Source organism: Ambystoma mexicanum, chromosome 6q (assembly GCF_040938575.1).
Source record: "Ambystoma mexicanum isolate Mex_15411 chromosome 6q, UKY_AmexF1_1, whole genome shotgun sequence".
Taxonomy (NCBI): Eukaryota; Metazoa; Chordata; class Amphibia; order Caudata; family Ambystomatidae; genus Ambystoma; species Ambystoma mexicanum.
Window position 1 is genome coordinate 298,239,157 of NC_090937.1, and position 18,497 is coordinate 298,257,653.

At 44.3% G+C, this 18,497-nt stretch overlaps 1 long non-coding RNA gene across 1 annotated transcript in view; it reads left to right on the forward strand.

Moving 5' to 3' along the window:
- Nucleotides 1-18,155, forward strand: part of LOC138515992 (uncharacterized) — a 173,541-nt gene extending 155,386 nt beyond the window's left edge. The window contains exon 2 of the long non-coding RNA XR_011282197.1: nt 15,107-18,155. This is a non-coding gene — a long non-coding RNA (uncharacterized lncRNA). The remainder of the gene's footprint in view (nt 1-15,106) is intronic.
- Nucleotides 18,156-18,497: the final 342 nt, after the last annotated feature.

Genomic DNA, 18,497 nt, shown 5'->3' on the forward strand with positions numbered 1-18,497 from the left:
TTGGCAAACTCGAAAACCTATATTTTGTCATATCGTGCATGAGACGGTTGGCCCACGGCCACCAAAATGCGTTTGTGGTCTCAAAGTAGAGGTATGCGTATTTCTAGACTGTCAATAGGTCAATGGGGGATTCTGCAAGGTTGGTGTCTTTTTTATTATTTTGTTGATGGTTTCTTCATTTATAGGTCCGAATCAGTCAAGTGTTGTGGTGGTTGGTGGTGCGGTGGTTTCTGGAGGCTCCGAATTTGTGTTTTTTGTTGCACTGCTTGCATTGATGGTCTGTTGAATTACTTCTATATGTTTTTCTTTGGAGGTGTACGATGTTGTCACATAGGGATTGCGATGCATTTGTTGCACGATGTTGGGTTTTTGATTTCCTTGATGACTTTGAACAGTTCGTTTTGTGGGTTTGTTTTGAACGGATTCTTGTGGTGAAGTATGCTTTCTTTTGCCTTTAGGACTGCTGATTTGTACATCCTGAGATGGCGTTGGTATTTGTTTGTCCGATTTGTTAAAACGTTTTCTCCACTGTTTTTCCAGTTTGCTGTTTGTTTTTGTGAGTTCCCTCAGTTCTTCTGCAAACCTTCTTGCTATCATTTTGTTTTGCAGTGGCTATGAAGAGCTTTTGCAGGTTCTAATTGGTCTAGTGCCGCTCTGATCCAGATGTTGAGTTTCTTTTCCGCTGATCCTGGAGTCCTTCTATTTAACTCAGGGATTTTTGGTTTGGTTGATTGCATTAGTTTGGTTAGGGTTTCCAAGTCAAGACTCTTCCAGTTTCTTTTGTTAGTAGCATGCGTTTCTGGGCAATATGCGGTTCAGGACTTTTACGGTGTATGGGATCAAATGGTGATCACTGCATATGATCCGTACGATGAGGCGGTGGTTGAGAGTCCACTCTGTAGAAGATTGCATCCCAGGTGTATCCAGTACAGTGGGTGGGCCCGTTTACTATTTGTTTGAAGTGGAGGGTTTCCAGTAGAGTGCTGAGGGAGTTTGCTGTGGTTTTGCTTTCTTTTTTGAACCAGATGTTGAAGTCCCCCAGAATACTTATGTTATCATTGTATGTGGACAGGTTGGCAATGGCGTCAGTGAGCTTTGTTGCAAGTTGGGGTTGTGGGATGGCAGTCTGTAGATTAGGAGGAACAATCGGTTGGCTGGTCATTAATTTTGATGTTGATTAGGCATGATTCGCAGTGTTCTATGTTGGTTGGTGCGAGTGGTGTGGTGGGGATGTGGTCTTTGTGCGCTTTTGTAATTCAACCTCCTCTTCTGTTTTCTCTGTTGGAATGTATATTATTTTGACATAGGGCCTCATTACAAGGTCGGCAGTAGCCTTGCCGGTAAAACCGGCAGGCTGCCGCCGAACTTGCAAATATTTCCTGCGCCTGGCAATGGGGAAATATGGGGGCATTACAGCCCCGGTGGACCCTATATTTCCCCTTTGCCAGGCGCCAGAATTTATTACTCCCCATTCTCATTGAGTCCCAGAGGACTCAAGGGGAAAGGGGAAGACGGTAGCACCGGCGCCATTTATAATGGTGCCGGTGCTACCATCAGTCTCTGCTCGCGGGTGCCAGTATGCCCACCAGGTCAGACCTGGCGGGGGCGGGAAGGCACCCACGAGGAGAACTCGTAGTTTGCCAGTCCGGCAACAACAGTACCAGCAAGCTTACCAATACCGTTGTTACTGGACCGGCAAACTTGTAATGAGGCCCATTGTCTCGTATGGCTTAATGGGCGATTGTTTTGTAGTTGTCCGATAGCCATGTTTCTGTGAAGAAGAGTGCGTTGGTGCCGACCTCACTTAGGAGGTCATACATTTTAGTTTTATGCTTGGCCATGGATCTTACGTTGAGTAGGCTCTAGTACATAGAGTGTGCTTTTTCTTGATAATTGTTGCATATACTCTCCTGTGTCTCAGTCAGGGTGGTGTTTGTTAGGTTTTCGGTTCTTTCTTGGATGAGCCTTTTATTTGCTGATAGCATGGTTGGGGCCTCTGTTTCTTTGTTGAGGAGTACAATTAAATGGAGGGATGGGTTTCTTTGTTCTGGTTAATAATAGTGGGTTGTTTGTATGCGTGGTCTTTTTTCCAGTCTTTGGTAATGGATTGGGTGTGGAAGATTACAGATCCGAGTTTGGCTGTGATTCTTGTTGAGGTCTTTCCGAAAATGTCTTTGTAGTTGTTGTGTTCTGTGTGTTGTTGTGTGCAATTTGGTGGTCTGTTGGGGTCCAGGTTTGTGTGGGTCCTTGCTTGTAGGCTGTTTGTGGTGTTGTGTGTTTTCCATTGAGGTTGAGTTATAGGTGGAGAAATAGCGGAAGATGTACTCAGTTTTTGTTCTTGTCTTGGTCCGTATCCTCAATTCATTTAGTGGCAGTTGGTGGGGATTTTCAAGTGTTGTGAATTTTGGTAGATGTTTTCCATTCCACAGGGGTGCGATTTCCTGCCTATTTCAGTTTTCCATTCTTGTTTCTTTGTCATTCTTATATCGTGGCATGTGGTCTAGGTGTCTTGGTCAAGGATTTGGGTTTGTGGTATATTCCGGGGAAGTGCACTTCTGAGTAGCTTTCTTTCCTGGGATTAGTAGTAGGGCAGTGTGCTGCAGTATAAAGAGGCCTTTGCCTCGCTGTGGAGGTAGGTTGTAGCCTCAGTTTTTAAACCAGAAATTTATTTTGTTATGCTCCAGAAGGCGGTGCCCTCCTGAGTCGGTTACTTCCCTGGTCTCTGGTTAGGTCAGTGAGCTTCGACACTTTCCTCGTCTTGAGTTAAATCGGTGCTGTCCGACATGCAGTGGCATCTGCCTCGCTGTGATTGTTCTATGGGGCCTCGGTTTTGGGTTTGGATTTGTGATATATATTCTAGGGGTGGGTGCCCTCTTAGGTTGGTTTCTTTCCTGGTTTTGGGTTGAATCAGTGTGCTCTGACACAGAGTGGCGTTTGCCTCGCTGTGGTTTTTGTATTGTGATTCAGGTTTGAGGTATATTCGTGATATGTTCCAGGGGCGGGTGCCCTCCTGGGTAGGTTCCTTTCCTGGTTTTTAGTTAAATAAGTGTGCTCCAACACACAGTGGCGTCTGCCGACGGCTTACCAACTGAGAAACTTGGGGGCACTCCTGATGATCACATCGCAATCCTCCAAAAATGGTGTTGCTCACTCCACATTTCTCAGGATTGGTGCAGTGCTCCTGAGGGGCAGGAATTAAGACCTTGCAATAAGGAATCAAATCCTCATGGTGTGCACTGTGGGAAGTACAGAAGTACTGTTTACTGTTGTGGACCAGGAAAGGTGACTTTGCCTGACTGCGTTATTGGAAGTATCTCGCAGTGGAAAGCTGCAACACCTCAGGATTTCTGGCCCTTTAAAAGTAACTTGCAATTTAAGCAGCCTGATTGTACTGACGAGCATAATAGCATTTTGGTTAAGGTGGAGCCTCAACGTGCTGCGCTCAGAGGCTAGATAGTAAGCTAAGTCTGCTGTTTGTGTTTCCCCTCCCCTTTCCCTTACAGTTCCCCAGCCATCCTGATTGATTGAAGTAAACGCTGCCCCTCAGGAATCACCCGGAACAGGCTATATCTGCCGAACTCCCTGTGCACCCTGCGCGCGCACCGTGGGAAGTACGGAAGTACTGTTTACTGTTCACGGTGCACGGGGCAGGGTGCGCAGAGGTTGGTTCAAACTCTAAAAAAGGGAGGAAAGACACTCACCGAAGTGAGGAAGGTAAAATCTGTAAGGCCTCGGGCTACGGGCAGGGATACTGTCTGGTTGTCTGAACGATATTGGAGTGAATGACCCGGTGGGTGGCATCACTATTAGGTTATGGCCACTTAGATTGTAATAAGTAGTGGAAGGTCATGCATTTAAGGTCTAAGAACTGTAAAAACAATGTTGAAAAAAGGATGTTTGAAGCGATGCAGAGACCTAACCAATCCTGTAAATGCAAGGTCATATGCAAACAGGGTCTTTTACATGTAGCCAAGTTAGCCAAAATGTTGACCTTTTTTGATAAAATTGAGATCTCAAAGCCGAGTAAGGCAACACTGCCTACACTGAAAGTGTAATAAAAGAAATTAGATCTGATTTGGTAGACCTTACGCTAAGATTACCATGTATCGGTGCTAAATTGCTCACCACGCTGCTTGCTGCTCCTTGCAGCGGGGATATGAGGAATGAGGCAAAGATGTCTAGCACTATAGATCCACACAATGAGTGCACTGAAATGACCATCTGGGGAGGTATTGTGCCAATCCATCCCCAGATGGTAGCCTTCAGTAATTGGGGAAAAAAAGGTGTAAACCCAAAGATGAGGAAAGTAAAATGATAAACTGGCATGAGATAGAGCCTACTGTGCCCCAAATAGCAAAAGTGAGTATCATGAAGAAAATAATGAAGATGATTATAGTCTCAACATAGATCAGCAGAGCAAAACAGATGACGCTACTAATGAAAGGGTCATAGTTGACCCGGTTTCTGGGTTAATCATTTATACAGACGAATGCAGTAGCGAAAAGAACATGCAAGAGTCTGTGCTTAACCCAAGATTGAACACTAGTAAAATCTCAATTAATAGCACACAGTCACTGGAAAATGAGAGCTTTGCCCCCTTTAAAAACGAAGAACTATGGGAAGCACTGGAACGTGTGCTAACTGAGATAGTGGACAGATGTGACACCATAGAACGCAAGTTGAACGTTCACTCAGTCCTGCTACATAAGAGTATAAATAAAGTGAGCAAGACCAACAGGGAAGTAGGAACTAACACGGAAATGTCGCAAAATGCGGCAGATACAATGGATGTTGAAACAGAAGCTCTAATGGCTAGCAATGACAACACCCAGGATGATAAGGAAGTAGGGTACACCATTGAATGTGAAGCTGGGGTATGTAGATCTAGAAAAAAGTAGAGAAAGTGGAAAAAGTCTAGGAAAGTGGGAAACAAAAAAACAACTCAAAGATTAGTGGCCCACGAAAGAAAGGAGGGAGTGAGTAAAAATGGGTATATAATAAGAGATGAAGTTATGTCTAATATTGTGGATGAGCCTATACCCATACGAGTAATAGAGGCAGTGGCTGAAACGGGGAGACGAAAACCTATCCACATGACCAAAGAACCAAACTACTCAGGAAAATACACAGTGGCAATCAACACCTCTGTGGAGAAGAAAGAAATTAAAACCCAGCCAAAGAAGCTGACTAAGGCATCAAAGGAGTCAAAGTTAATTAACCTACCGAACAAATCAGTAATGCCGACCCTTGTTGAGTGGGTAGTGTCCATTAAGAAAAAGGAGAAGAATGAAAAGAGAGCTAATAAAAGTCAAGAGATTACTAATAAGGTGCTAACAGCCATGAACACTCTATTTATTGAAGGGAGCATGAATATGAGCAAGTCCCCTGTTCTGAGTCGGAAGTACCCCAGGGTGATGAGAAGCAGAAGCCACAGACTATAAAAGCAGTGCGATTTAGAGAAAACACCGGAGCTGAGGTGAGTGGGCCTACCTATAAGAAAGATCCGCTAAACTTTGTCAGGGCACTCCAGTTTCGAGTAATAAATAAATCTGAGGCAACTAAGGTACTAAATAGACAGCGAATATTTGAATTATGTGTGATGGTGGTCCCGTTGATGGGACTTGCAATGCTCTATTACGCCTGGCTCCTGATGTATGGGCAAAAGCACTCCATATACTAATCGTATGGATAGGTAAGAATGGGATGATCCCAAAAACGTGGCATGACAGCATCATTTTGCCGATACACAAAAAGGGCGAATGGAAAGATCCTAAAAATTATAGAATGCTGGCAATGCTGGGCATTCCGGCAAAACTATTTGTGAAAGTCCTACTGGAAGAACTAAATGTATGGATAGAGGGGAATAAGATTCTGCCAATTTACCTAACTGGGTTCGTGCGAAATCGTCAGCCACTCACAACATAATTAATCTAGTATCAGCAGTTGAGTAAACTTGGGACGTGCGCAATTTACCAGTGTATGTTGTGTTTATTGATTTCTTAGCTGCGTTTGATACTGTGGTAAGAGAGAAATTATGGAGGAAACTGCAAAAATTGGGGGATACTATCAGGGCTACTACACATGATTCAATTGTTATATTCAGACACCTCAGTCAGAGTACGGTTGGATGGTGAAGGACGACTATCAGAGGCAATTCCCACAGTACGTGGGGTGAAACAAGGCTGTAGCTAAGCAGCCGCGCTGTTTAATCTTTACCTGGCCGACTGTATGAATGAGATTGATGAGAGAATGGTTGATGCAGTCAAGATGGGTAAGATATATCTCCCATGGTTAGGATATGCTGATGATTTGGTCCTACTGGACTACACGCCGGCATATTAAACGGGAAATCATATCATGCCTCCTTCTGATATATATTGGCCTAAGACTAGTGGTTCTGCGGAAAAAAAAATGTGTTGCAAAGTTCCGATTTTGGATCGACTTTGCCGCCATTTTAGAATCGCCCGCCATTTTGATTTCTGTTTGTATGTGATTCTCCGTTCTAAAATGGTGTACTATGTTTAACTTGCAAACCGAGCCTTCCCGAACTTTGAATCTTGTTAATAGTTAGACTGTCTGAGGGCTGAATGTTTAGACTAGGTAATGAGACCTTACCCCGAGCATGACTTGTGGTCATAGGATTGTCTGCACTAACAAGCCTCATCCACGAACACACACTGAGGACAATGCAATGCAAATGTCGAGCGTGGACACTGGCAGAACTACATTGTGAAGGGATATGTGCTAAGGCTTACTGCTAAATCCAGGAATACACTTTGCCATTGTAACTTGTTGGATACACAAACCTATGTAATCCATGTGCATATTATTGTATAAGCTATGTATGAACTCGGCACAAACTCTAGACTGCAGATTATTAACCTGTAGAGAGGCTGGACAATATTGCAGGATATGTATAAATAATGCAAATGTTTAGATGTCCAGTACCTCTCGCTCCTCACTCTGATGGGCTGGTACTCATTGCGGGGTATCGAGACCCAGATAACTATCTGTATCAGATCTGTGTTTCTTTGTAACTGTGCAGTAATAAAGATCTGTGAATCTTTATAACCCGTGTTTGGTGTATTTCCTTTGTAGTACTCAGCCTCGATATTTCCTTGCTTTTACAGATGGCGCCCGAACAGGGACCCTCAAGATTGATGCCATCTCGTTGAAGTGTTGACGCGGCTATCGGACCGGGATCGGATGGTGAGAAAGGGGGCCCCTTCTTGGATGAGACGCGATACCTCAACAGTACTGCACGACCCGATCCCTGGACGGTGAGCCCACGATCCGAGACGGCATCTTGACGAGGGTCCATATATCGAGGCGGGCAGTTTTGCCGAAATCACCAATCACGAGGGTCCTTTGTTGTCCTTAGTAATCCGATCGGACCTCCTTTAGTTCTTTGATCAGGTGAGTCATGACCCGATTCTTAAGTATCCTGATAATTTGATTTGGCGTATTGTACTCGCGAGCACAATTATTGATCAGGTAACACCAGGAATCTGATATGCCTGAGAAATTGTCTGCCTGTTTCAGGGCATTATTCCGCAGAGACAGACAATCTTTGGAATTTCGTGTACTATGTACTGTAAGCACGGCATTGGTAGTATAGTGTTTAATGATATTTGGCACAGACAAACTAGACATGCTTCCGAACCTCAGTGGCCAATCAATGGTAGCTTTGAAATTCCTCGTATATTATATTTAGAGTCTATATTGTTGAAGAAAAAAGCGAGACCTGCAGCATTTGATGTACTACAAAACTGGAAGAAAGAAGCTATGCAGCAACTTAAAAGTAGAGAGAAACATGCGCGCCGACATATGTCCAACACAGAGAAAGCGTTATTGTATGATCAAAACAAACAATCAGTGTCAGTTAGAAATATGGATAGGGCTTTTCAATTTAGCATTCAGAAAATATATCTGTGTAAAGATTTTCATGTGTCTAATGTATTAATTGACAAGCTTCTAAATGAACGAAGGCCTGGTGCCACTGTGCCACCTCCGTATGTACCTATTCCTGTTGCTTTACCACTTCCTGCTGTCGTTCCTCCTCCTGTAGTAATTCCTGCTCCTCCTATCATTCCTCCTATTGCTCCTCTTCCTCCTGTTATTGTTCCACCTCCTATCTTTGCTCCTCCACCTGTATCTCTGCCCTTGCCTACTGTCACGGGTCTGGTAGATTTGTCTTCTGCACCAGTGATAGCACCTTTGTTACCGATTGTACAAGATTCTTCCACTCTTTCTCTTCCAAGTGGTTCTGTTCCGCTTGTAGTTGATAAGAGGGCGGAATCAAAGATCGTAACTCGCAGTACTGTGTCTAAAGAGAGAATGCGTGATTTGACTGCATGGGCTAGACAGTGCATGGAGAAGGGTAAACAATCTGATGTTTTTGCCACACTCTCTAATCTAGAAAGTTTTCCTGAGAAAAATGTTTTTATCGAAGGACTGGGAATTTATTTATCTGTAATGTTGAACAGACTGAATAATCTCCAACAAGGGTTGAGGGATTTGAATGTTTTAGCATATTCAAGAGATACTGCGGAGAAAGTATATGAGCATGTTGAGAGGGTTTTTGAGTATAGAAGGGAGTTAGAAAGGTTACGGAATGAAGAAATTGATGGTGATAGTTTGAGTGCTATTTTTGTACAGAAACGGTTCCTTCCTCTTTGCAAGTCAATGAGTGAGGAAACACGAATTTGCACAAAAGATGCAATTTAGATGAATTTGAGACATGTCGATATCTCCCGTAGAAGTATATGACACGTATAGTCAGTACACGCCAGAAATGCAGAGGAAAGTGATACAGGTTATGGTAGAATACCTACAGGGTGAATGTATAAAAAGAAAGATTTGTTGTCCCGCAGAACTACTGAATATCTACAAGATAGCCTTTTCGTCTGACACTCCTTCAGCTGCTTTAGCGCTCGATTTAGCTCTGTTGCTCAGTAAGCGTTCTGAGTTTCCTATCTCACAGTTGCCTAGGAGAGAGGTTCCTCCGACATTTGTCCCAAAAGTTGAGATTCCAGCTAATGCAGCAGCAGGTATTGCTGCTTACGACATTCCTGCACATTATGTATCACAGTTTGTTCACGTCCCGTTCTCGAGACAGGAAGTGAACACTATTAGACAATCCATCCCAGATATTAGAAAGAATCCAACAGGGTTCTAGAAAGAGATAGAATCTGTCTTGCAGTCGTCAGTATTTACTCTGAGTGATATAGAGTAGTTATTTTCCGTGCTCCTACCCATTGATTTGTGGAAACAGATTAGGACAGTAGATGATGCAGTAGGGTTAGGGGACACATGGGATAATATGGCTAGACAAGATAGAGATAGACCAGCTGGCGAGAGACCGCCACAGGTAATACTGACTTTGCCTCATAGAATAGTGACAAAACAGAAAGCCTCAATTCCTGAGAGAAGGATTGTCTGGGACAAACGTACTGCTTGTGTCCAAGGAAAGTCTGAGGGTGCTACCGAATTTTTTAATTTGTTTAAACAATTGTTTTCGGATTTCAGTGGACAAGATTTGAGCACAGAATCTGGAAAACGACTGTTTGTAGACAAATTTGTGCGTGGATTGTTGCATGACATCCAGTCGCAAATTATGACTTCTGAGAGCGCTTGGCAAGCTAAGTCCCAGTCTGAAGTGTTGCATATGGCTCAGTACTATGAAAACCGAGTCAATAATGAAAAAGAGAGTATCGAAAAGAGAAAGGGAGACATGAAATCTAAGGTTTTGTTGCAACAGATTGTTAGAGGTCCTAGAGTGGGTAGAACACAGTTTAGGGGACAGTATGTTCCACAGGGTAATGTGCCGTTGGGTCCTGTACACGCGAACCAATGTGCTTATTGCAGACAAGAGGGTCATTGGCAAGCATAATGCCCGATCCTCCAGCAGAGGTCGAATACCACATTTGGTACTATGGGTAGACGATCCAGAGGCCGCCCTGGGGCAGGGGGTCCTGGTAGAAGTCAGTTTTCTCAGAATTCACAGCCTTTTTCACAAGACAGTCAGTCACTGAGTGTGGATAATAGAAACATTTTTGATCATCCTTCTACTGCATATCTCTCTGAAGACCTTCCCTTTGATGATATATTGTTTCGCTAGGATTGCCCGAAGCAGGGTTTGGAACCGACGCCTATTCCCGTTAATCAGAAAGGTCCCTACGTTGAAATGATAATGGGAAATAGGAAACATCTATTCTTAATAGACACAGGAGCACAGCATTGTTCCATTGACCATTCACGGGTTCCAAACATTCCACTGTCAGGGCAAGCCAATGTTTCTGTAGGGTTTTCTGGTACACCAGTGGTTAGTCTGGTTTCTTCACCGGTACCGATTACACTGGGTCCTTTCACGGATCACTGTCCGTTTCTTTTGACAACGAACTGTGGAGAGAATGTGTTGGGGTTGAATCTGTTGAAGGAATTAAATGCAGTAATTCATTGTTCTTCGGATGGAGTGCGTTTGACGATTTCACCGGAATTTAGTGATGTCCCGGAGTGTTTATGGGTGATTGATGACAATGATGTCGGTGTTTTACAAATTGGGCCTGTTAAAATCATTTTGAAACCTGGAGTAAAGTTGCCACGTATTCCTCAGTATAAGATCTCGGTTGATGGTGAGCAAGCTTTGAAGTGTATAGTTTCCGATTTTGTACACTGTTGGGTAATTGAAGAAATTGCAGGTAGTTTGTGCAATAGTCCGATTTTGCCTGTGTATAAGAAAGGAGATAATGCAATTCCTTTTCGTTTTTATCATTGATTTATGCGCTATCAATAAGATTGTTGCTCCACAATTTCCTATTGTACCTAATGTAACGATGATACTAACTATGATCCCAGCTTCTGCTACTCACTTTAGTGTTGTAGACCTTAAGAATGCTTTTTTTTTAGCATTCCTATACACAAGGATAGCGTTCACCTTAGGGGGACGCTCGTTTACATTCACCCGTGCACCACAAGGGTACATGGAAAGTCCGAGCATTTATAGTAGGGCTTTGAAAAAGCAGCTTGACACACTCGAGTTGCCTACCACTTGTACAATGCTTCAATACGTAGATGATCTTCTTTTAGCTGCTGACTCAGAAAATGCCTGTAAGGAGGGCACTGTGTTGTTGCTTATTCACCTAGCAAAACATGGACACAAAGCTTCACTCAAAAAGTTTCAATATTGTCGACAGGAGGTCACCTATTTAGGCTATCACCTGTCAAAGGAGGGAAGAAGGTTGACGCCTGAATGGATTAAAATAATTTCTAGCATGTATGTCCCAAATACACAGAAGGAAGTCAGAGCCTTGATATGAATGGCTTCTTACTTTAGGCAGTGGATCCCGAACTTCTCACTAGTGATTAAACCAATGTTGGCTTTGACAAAGAAGGGCATTTCTTTGCCATTGCCGTGGAACTTGGAACACCAGAAAGCTTTTGATCTGCTCAAGACTGTCACATGACTGCCTTTACACCACAGAACAAGAGACTAAAGGCAGGACTGACCTGAAAGATACACCTTTGAACGAGCCACAAGGGGAGATGTTTTGTGATGGCTCTTGCTTCAAACTTCCAGATGGTACATCCACGGCTGCTTATGCCATCACCACACTGAGCACGATTGTTGAAACCAAAAGAATTTCGTATAACTCCGCGCAGGCCGCAGAGATTATTGCATTGACTCGAGCTTGTAAACTTTCCAAAGGGCTGAGAGTAAATATATATACTGATAGTCAGTATGCTTTTGGGGTAGTTCACAACTTTGGTAGACTTTGGGCAGAACAAGGTTTCTTGACCTTACATGGAACGAAGATTCAATATGGCTCCTTGATAGTGCGGTTACTTTCAGCGCTTGAACTTCCCACTCAGTTAGCGATCATAAAATGTGCAACGCATCAGAAAATCATAAATGATATAGGAAAAGGGAATGCTTTCGCTGACCAGATAGCCAAACAAACTGCCACTGATCTCTACTCAGAAATGTACACTAAAAGGGAAGCCACAAATGTTTGTACAATAGATGAAGGTATTTATTCAGTAAAGAATATCCAAGCTGATGCCACTTTAGAAGAAACTAAGCAATGGGCTGAGGGTTTGGCGAGGTTGGATGATGATGGGTGTTGGGTGGATAAGATAGAGGGGAAATGGATGCTGCCAGATGCGTATATTACTATGATGGTCGCAATGGCTCATCGGCCCACCCACATCTGTGCCAGGAAGGTTTGCAAAATGTTAGAAAACGTCTGGGTGAACGATAATATCTCGAAGACAGCCGAGGGTTTTGTCCAGAGTTGCATGATCTGTCTACAGCACAATATGGGGAAGGGCACATCGACACCAAGGGGTAGTTTTGGTCCACCTTCTGTCCCCTTTGAAGTGATCCACTTTGACTTTATTGAAATGGAGCATTGTTATAATTTCACATTTGTTTTGGTTGTTATTTGCACCTTTAGTAAATGGGTTGAAGCTTTTCCTGTAAAAGATGCCACAGCAATGACAATTGCGAAAACCATGCTTAAGGAATATTTTCCTAGGTTTGGTTTGCCAAGGGTCATCTGGTCGGACAATGGTCCACATTTTAACGCTGCTGTAAATCTGCAGATATGCGCGGGATTGCAGATCAATAAACAGTTCCATTTGGCTAGATATGCTCAGAGTGCTGGATTGGTAGAGAGACATAATGGAATTTTGAAAAACAAGCTTGCTAAGACGTGTGCCGGCACCAAATTGAAATGGCCGGACGCCTTACCGATAGTGTTACTGTCCATGCGCACCACCCCACAGACTAAGACTGGGCTCTCCCCATATGAAGTGATCATGGGTAGGTGTTAGGAAAGATTTCATATTTGAATGTAATTTTCCCTCCATGTGTCAACCCCCAAACTTTTTGCTGCTGTTTAAACGCCTGTAACTAAACTTTGCAAGAGAAGCACATCCCTCAGCTGCACTCCTCTGGGCTTTCGCTCACTTTTTATGGGGAAACTGACATGTCCTTAAGGCATTCAGTACTGGGAGACTTCGTTTCCCTTAATCCTTTCCTCATGTTGCAGCTTTTGTGCAACATGTAACAAGAGTGCAATGTAACTTACATTACCGCACCCTTGGGTCTCTAGTCTTTCCAAAGGCCCTAGAAACTCTTGCTGGACTTGTTATGAACTGGGCAGATGTGTCAGGCACAGGACTGGTGGCAGCAATCATTTATCTTATGTTTTGAACCCTTTTTTGCCACGTTATCCGCGCTTACCGCGTTTGGCATGAATAGGTGGCCTGGCTCCCAAAATGGCTATGCCACAAGGTTCTTTGTCCTGTCCTTTGGCCATCTTGTCCCTTCACCTTCCCCAGGTCGAGTCGACCCGGGTCGGTCCTTATTTGGTCATGCACTTTCCCGCAAAACCCAACATTTTCTCGGGCTTCTGCATGCCTTGTGTGTGTGCCTCCAGGATGTGGGCTGGGATGTCTGTTCCCAATACACATCCTGGGTGCCAGAGAGTCTGGAGTGTCTTGAATGCCTGGGACCACCGTGGTCCATGATTGGTCCATGTATGGAGTGAGTGTTTGTGAGCAGATCTCCCATTGGGTCCTCTCTGTTTTGGCTTGAAGAGAACTGTGGATAAGAGGAGGCTGAAAACACCACTACCATGTTGATCTCCTGAGTTCACACTGAACAAGGGATAAGGAGCCAAGTATCCTGCAACAAGAAGCCGAGTTGAGGAACCACTGGTGACCCGCTGGAAGGTTTGGCACCGTGAGCCCGCTGTTGTCCTGCGAGACGCCTCTGCATCTGATCGTCCTAGAAGGTCTGCAAAGGCGCTTCGACCCATTAGAATAGTGGGACCAACTATTCTCGGCACCTTCATCAAACCCTGCAAGTAAGCCTCTTCGGAAGTGTCCCTGGGCCAACCAGTGGGCTGACCAGCTTACACAGAACGTTTGCTCTGTCACCGCCACAGTTTTGGGGAAGCCCTCGAAACTTGGCCTACTGCTAGCTCTGTGTCCACGGCACCCTCACACTGAATTTCGTACACTTGGCATTCCCAGGTCTGAAGTGAGACGAGTGCGCCCGGACCAGAGTAAACGTAGTTGCCGTGTTGCCCTGCTGTGGTAACGACCTGTGCAAGTTCACTGCATTTGTGACCCCCTCGACCCTGAATCCTGCTACCGTGGAATCTACACAGTGTCGAGACGTCCTGATTGTCGCATCCGAACCTGCCAGCAACGTGAACTGAACTGGCAAAGTCTGGGTCTGCCTGCGTTGGGGACCGGTGAGTAGTCCATACCCCAACCGGTGGCCCCTCGCGCAGGAGCCCATTTCTTTTCTACCACTGTTGCAAAATAGCAACTCTATCCCGCACTCTCAACCTGCCTCTGCCCGTAAGTGGAGGTCCTGCTTGAATAGTGGGGACTTGTTCTTCATCGACCAAATCCACCTTTCTGAGCTGTTAGTGACCCTTGAAGAGACCCTATTTTGTCCATTGGCACCAGCGCGTGCAGGTACTATTGAGCATAAGGCTTCTCTCTTCGTAGGGCGTGGACTGCCTCTTAGTTAGGTGCCTTTCTGATGTTGAACTGGGTCTAAAGATTACTTGCACTGCCTGTCTTCCTCCCCATCTAGGTGGTCTACATATTCCGTGCTGTTAACTCCTTAGACCCCTCGGTGTTGTATATATATTGTATTGACTGTGATGTGTTGGTTTACTTTAGTATTACTGTGACTCTTTGCTATGGTCTACTTTACAAAGGTCTTGTAATAAATGTGTATATATTTTTAATATAACACCTGTCTGGAGTAATTTGTAAGTGTCCTTGCTTTGTGTGCTCATTGAGGTCTTTCAGTCACCCTCACCCCTCTTGAGACTTAGTCTTGACCGCCGCCATCACTACCCTGATTGGTCTAGCTTGTCCAGAGGTTACCCTGTTCCAAGAAACTAGGCTGGCCTTCTGAATCTCTGCCCCTTCAGGTCCGAGTTCAGAAATCCTTCTTAACAGTAGGCCAGCTAACATTTGGAACGTCCCAAAGCCCCGGGCCCTGAGGGATATTGAACATGTACTTCTTTCTGATTACTGTGACCGGTTAACTAAAAATCTGTATTTGATTTACCAACAGGTGCAAGAAGCCCTTCCAGTAAAGTACGAGGGACCAGGTCAAAATATCCGACCTGGGCAGTGGGTGCTTGTGAAAGCATTCGAACAAGCATCCTGTCTCGCACCCCGTTGGAGAGGCCCACACCAGGTCCTCCTGGCCACACAGACGGCGATCCGGGTGGAAGGAAAGAGGCACTGGATACATGTGTCGCATGTCAAGAGGATTCCCTTCCCTTTGTCACACGATACAGAAGATACAGAGAATTTTACCTGCTCTGCTTCCAACAATCACTCAGCATTGAGCAGTACTGAGAGTGCGTCGGAGACACTCCCTGAGCCCGTGGGGCCTGGGGAAACAGCCGCTTCATCTCCACACTCTCCTACAGATCCTTTTTCACCACTGTTAGGTTCTGTTGCGAATTCACCACTTCCATTAGGAAGCAACGACACGTTGTTCGCAGATCACACTGTACCAGAAGTCACAAGGTACAATCTGCGTCCATGGAGCTAGACTTACTGCACCGTTCGGCTGTGCCAACAGGAAAATCATCCATCATAGGGCTTGCCCTTTGCCCTATCTTTTGCATACAAAGGAAAGTTGTTGGCTGGGGATAGGGAAAGACTAAGAAAATGTGTGATCTGGAGATCACCAGCACATGAACTACGGCGCTTTTCGTTTTCAAAGGAACAATGCCTGCTATTGCCTCTACCCGTTCGGAACAAATAAGTGACTCTGTGGCCAGCAAAGACAATGGACAATCGAATACATGCTCTTTTAAAACGTATTGCTTTCTTGTAATCATGTTAACCGTTTTCACAATAGTAATTGCTTTAGGATTTTGGTACATGGATGAAATACGTCCGCTTGTAACACTTTTTCCTACTGAAAATGTACATACTGTATCTACACCTTTCGTGTGTCTGCACACTCTATCTCCTATAGACTCTCAACACAGACATAGTTACCACAATAACACATTACTGCTTATAATGAATGCAACACACGCCATTTTGAACAGGTCTAATTGTTGGGTCTGCTCTCATTTACCGCAACATGGAGACAAAGGGTTGGGCTGGTATATTCATCCTTTGCCTCTAACTACTGCATGTTATGCTTCTCTAAGGGCACTATTCTTTGACCGAAGGAATGATAGCATCTCAGGGAACTTTGATGGAATGAATTTGAATGAGTTTGAAAGACGAGTTCTAACGCCCCTGGGATGCTCACTTTTCGCAAATAGAAGCAAGCTTAATGTTGTTTCCATTAGGCCTTCTAATAAACTGTCTCGACCTTTTCAATCTCTGATCTCCTTCAAGATGGCCCTTTAGGCAAAGGGATGCCACGCCACCTTCCTATACTGTTAACCACAGCCCCAACTCAGTTTCTTTCTGCAGACAGAGGAATGGTACTCAGTCAATGGGTGATTTCAAGGGTTGCACCAATGTTGCAAACTTGACCAGTGAGGACAGACCTTTGTATGTAGGCAAACCTGTCTACTTCATTTGCGGTAATGAAGCTTTTCCATGGCTATCTAGGGATTGGCAGGAAACCTGTTATTTAGGAATTCTGTTACCAGGGGTATTTATAGCTAGTACCACAGAAATCTCTAAAGCTCGTCCAAGGCGGGATGAAAATGGCGATACTTCATCACAAGTTCTGTGTGATGTAGCGAAATCCTTTGTACCTTTCTGGGGAGAAATACTAAACTCTGAGGATATTAGGAGACTGGCAAGAGTACTGGAGAGAACCATCAACCGGACCATTGACATACTCTATAACATGACTCTAGAACAGAAAGCGGTAAGGTTAGTGGCATTACAGAAACGGATGACATTAGACATCATCCTGGCTGAGCGTGGTGGAGTATGCAAATTAGTGGGGTCCGCTTGTTGCGTTTTCGTATCAGATTCCTCCCCAACCATCTTTAAGGCTATGTAAAACCTGCACGTCCTTAGTTCTGAAGTGCACGTTCCCGAGGGAAATTGGGATCTTAGCGCTTGGCTCTGGGACTTCTTACAATCTTGGGGATGGAAGCTACTTTCAGTCTTACTAATTATTCTGGGTATTCTGTTGTTCTGCTGTTGCTGTATACAATGTCTTCCTGCCATATGTTCAGTGCTAGGGGGATGTTGTGCACAGACTATGGGAACGTTAGGACAAAAGGTATGCGCACCGGAAGAAATGACCAATTAATTTGTGTTGAAAGAAATTTCTGTTACAGACCTTATGGCGATTGATATCTCTGATGATTGTGATTCAGGGTGTATGGACATTGAGATGTGGAGTTACTCGTAAAGTGACTAATAGTAGTTTAGCGCTTGGTTTAGGCCAAAAGGAGGGTTTGTTAAACGGGAAATCATATCGCGCCTCCTTCTGATATATATTGGCCTAAGCCTAGTCGCTCTGCGAAAAAAAACGCGTTGCAAAGTTCCGATTTTGGATCGACTTCGCCACCATTTTAGAATCACCCACCATTTTGATTTCTGTTCGTATGTGATTCTCTGTTCTAAAATGGTGGACTATGTTTAACTTGCAAACCGAGCCTTCCTGAACTTTGAATCTTGTTAATAGTTAGACTGTCCGAGGGCTGAATGTTTAGACTAGGTAATGAGACCTTGCCCCAAGAATTACTTGTGGTCATAGGACTGTCTACACTAACAAGCCTCATCCACAAACACACACCGAGGACAATTCAATGCAAATGTCGAGCGTGGACACTGGCATAACTACATTGTGAAGAGATAGATGCTAAGGCTTACTGCTAAATCCAGGAGTACACTTTGCCATTGTAACTTGTTGGAAACACAAACCTATGTAATCCATGCGCATATTATTGTATGAGCTATGTGTGAACTCAGCACAAACTCTAGGCCGCAGATTATTAACCTGTAGTGAGGCTGGACAATATTGCAGGATATGTATAAATAATGCGAATCTTTAGATGTCCAGTACCTCTCGCTCCTCACTCTGACGGGCTGGTACTCATTGCGGGGTGTCGAGAGCCAGATAGCTATCTGTATCAGATCTGTGTTTCTTTGGAACTGCGCAGTAATAAAGATCTGTGAATCTATATAGCCCGTGTTTGGTGTATTTCCTTTTGTGGTACTCAGCCTCGATATTTCCTTGCTTTTACAGGCAGGGCTACAAAACAGGCTGAATTGTCTGACCCAATTCTCAGAAAAGAATGGGCTAACAATAAATATTGCAAAAACAAAGGTGATGGCCTTTCTGGGAAATGGGAAACATACCCGGTCTAACAACTTTACTTGGATGGTGAACTCAGAGATGATTGAGAAAGTTGAATGTTTTCCTTATCTGGGTGTTATAATAGACTCAAAGCTGTCGTGGAAACAGCACTGGATGGCAACCAAGCCTCTGTGCCTAAAAAATGCAGGTTCAGTTAGTCAATGTA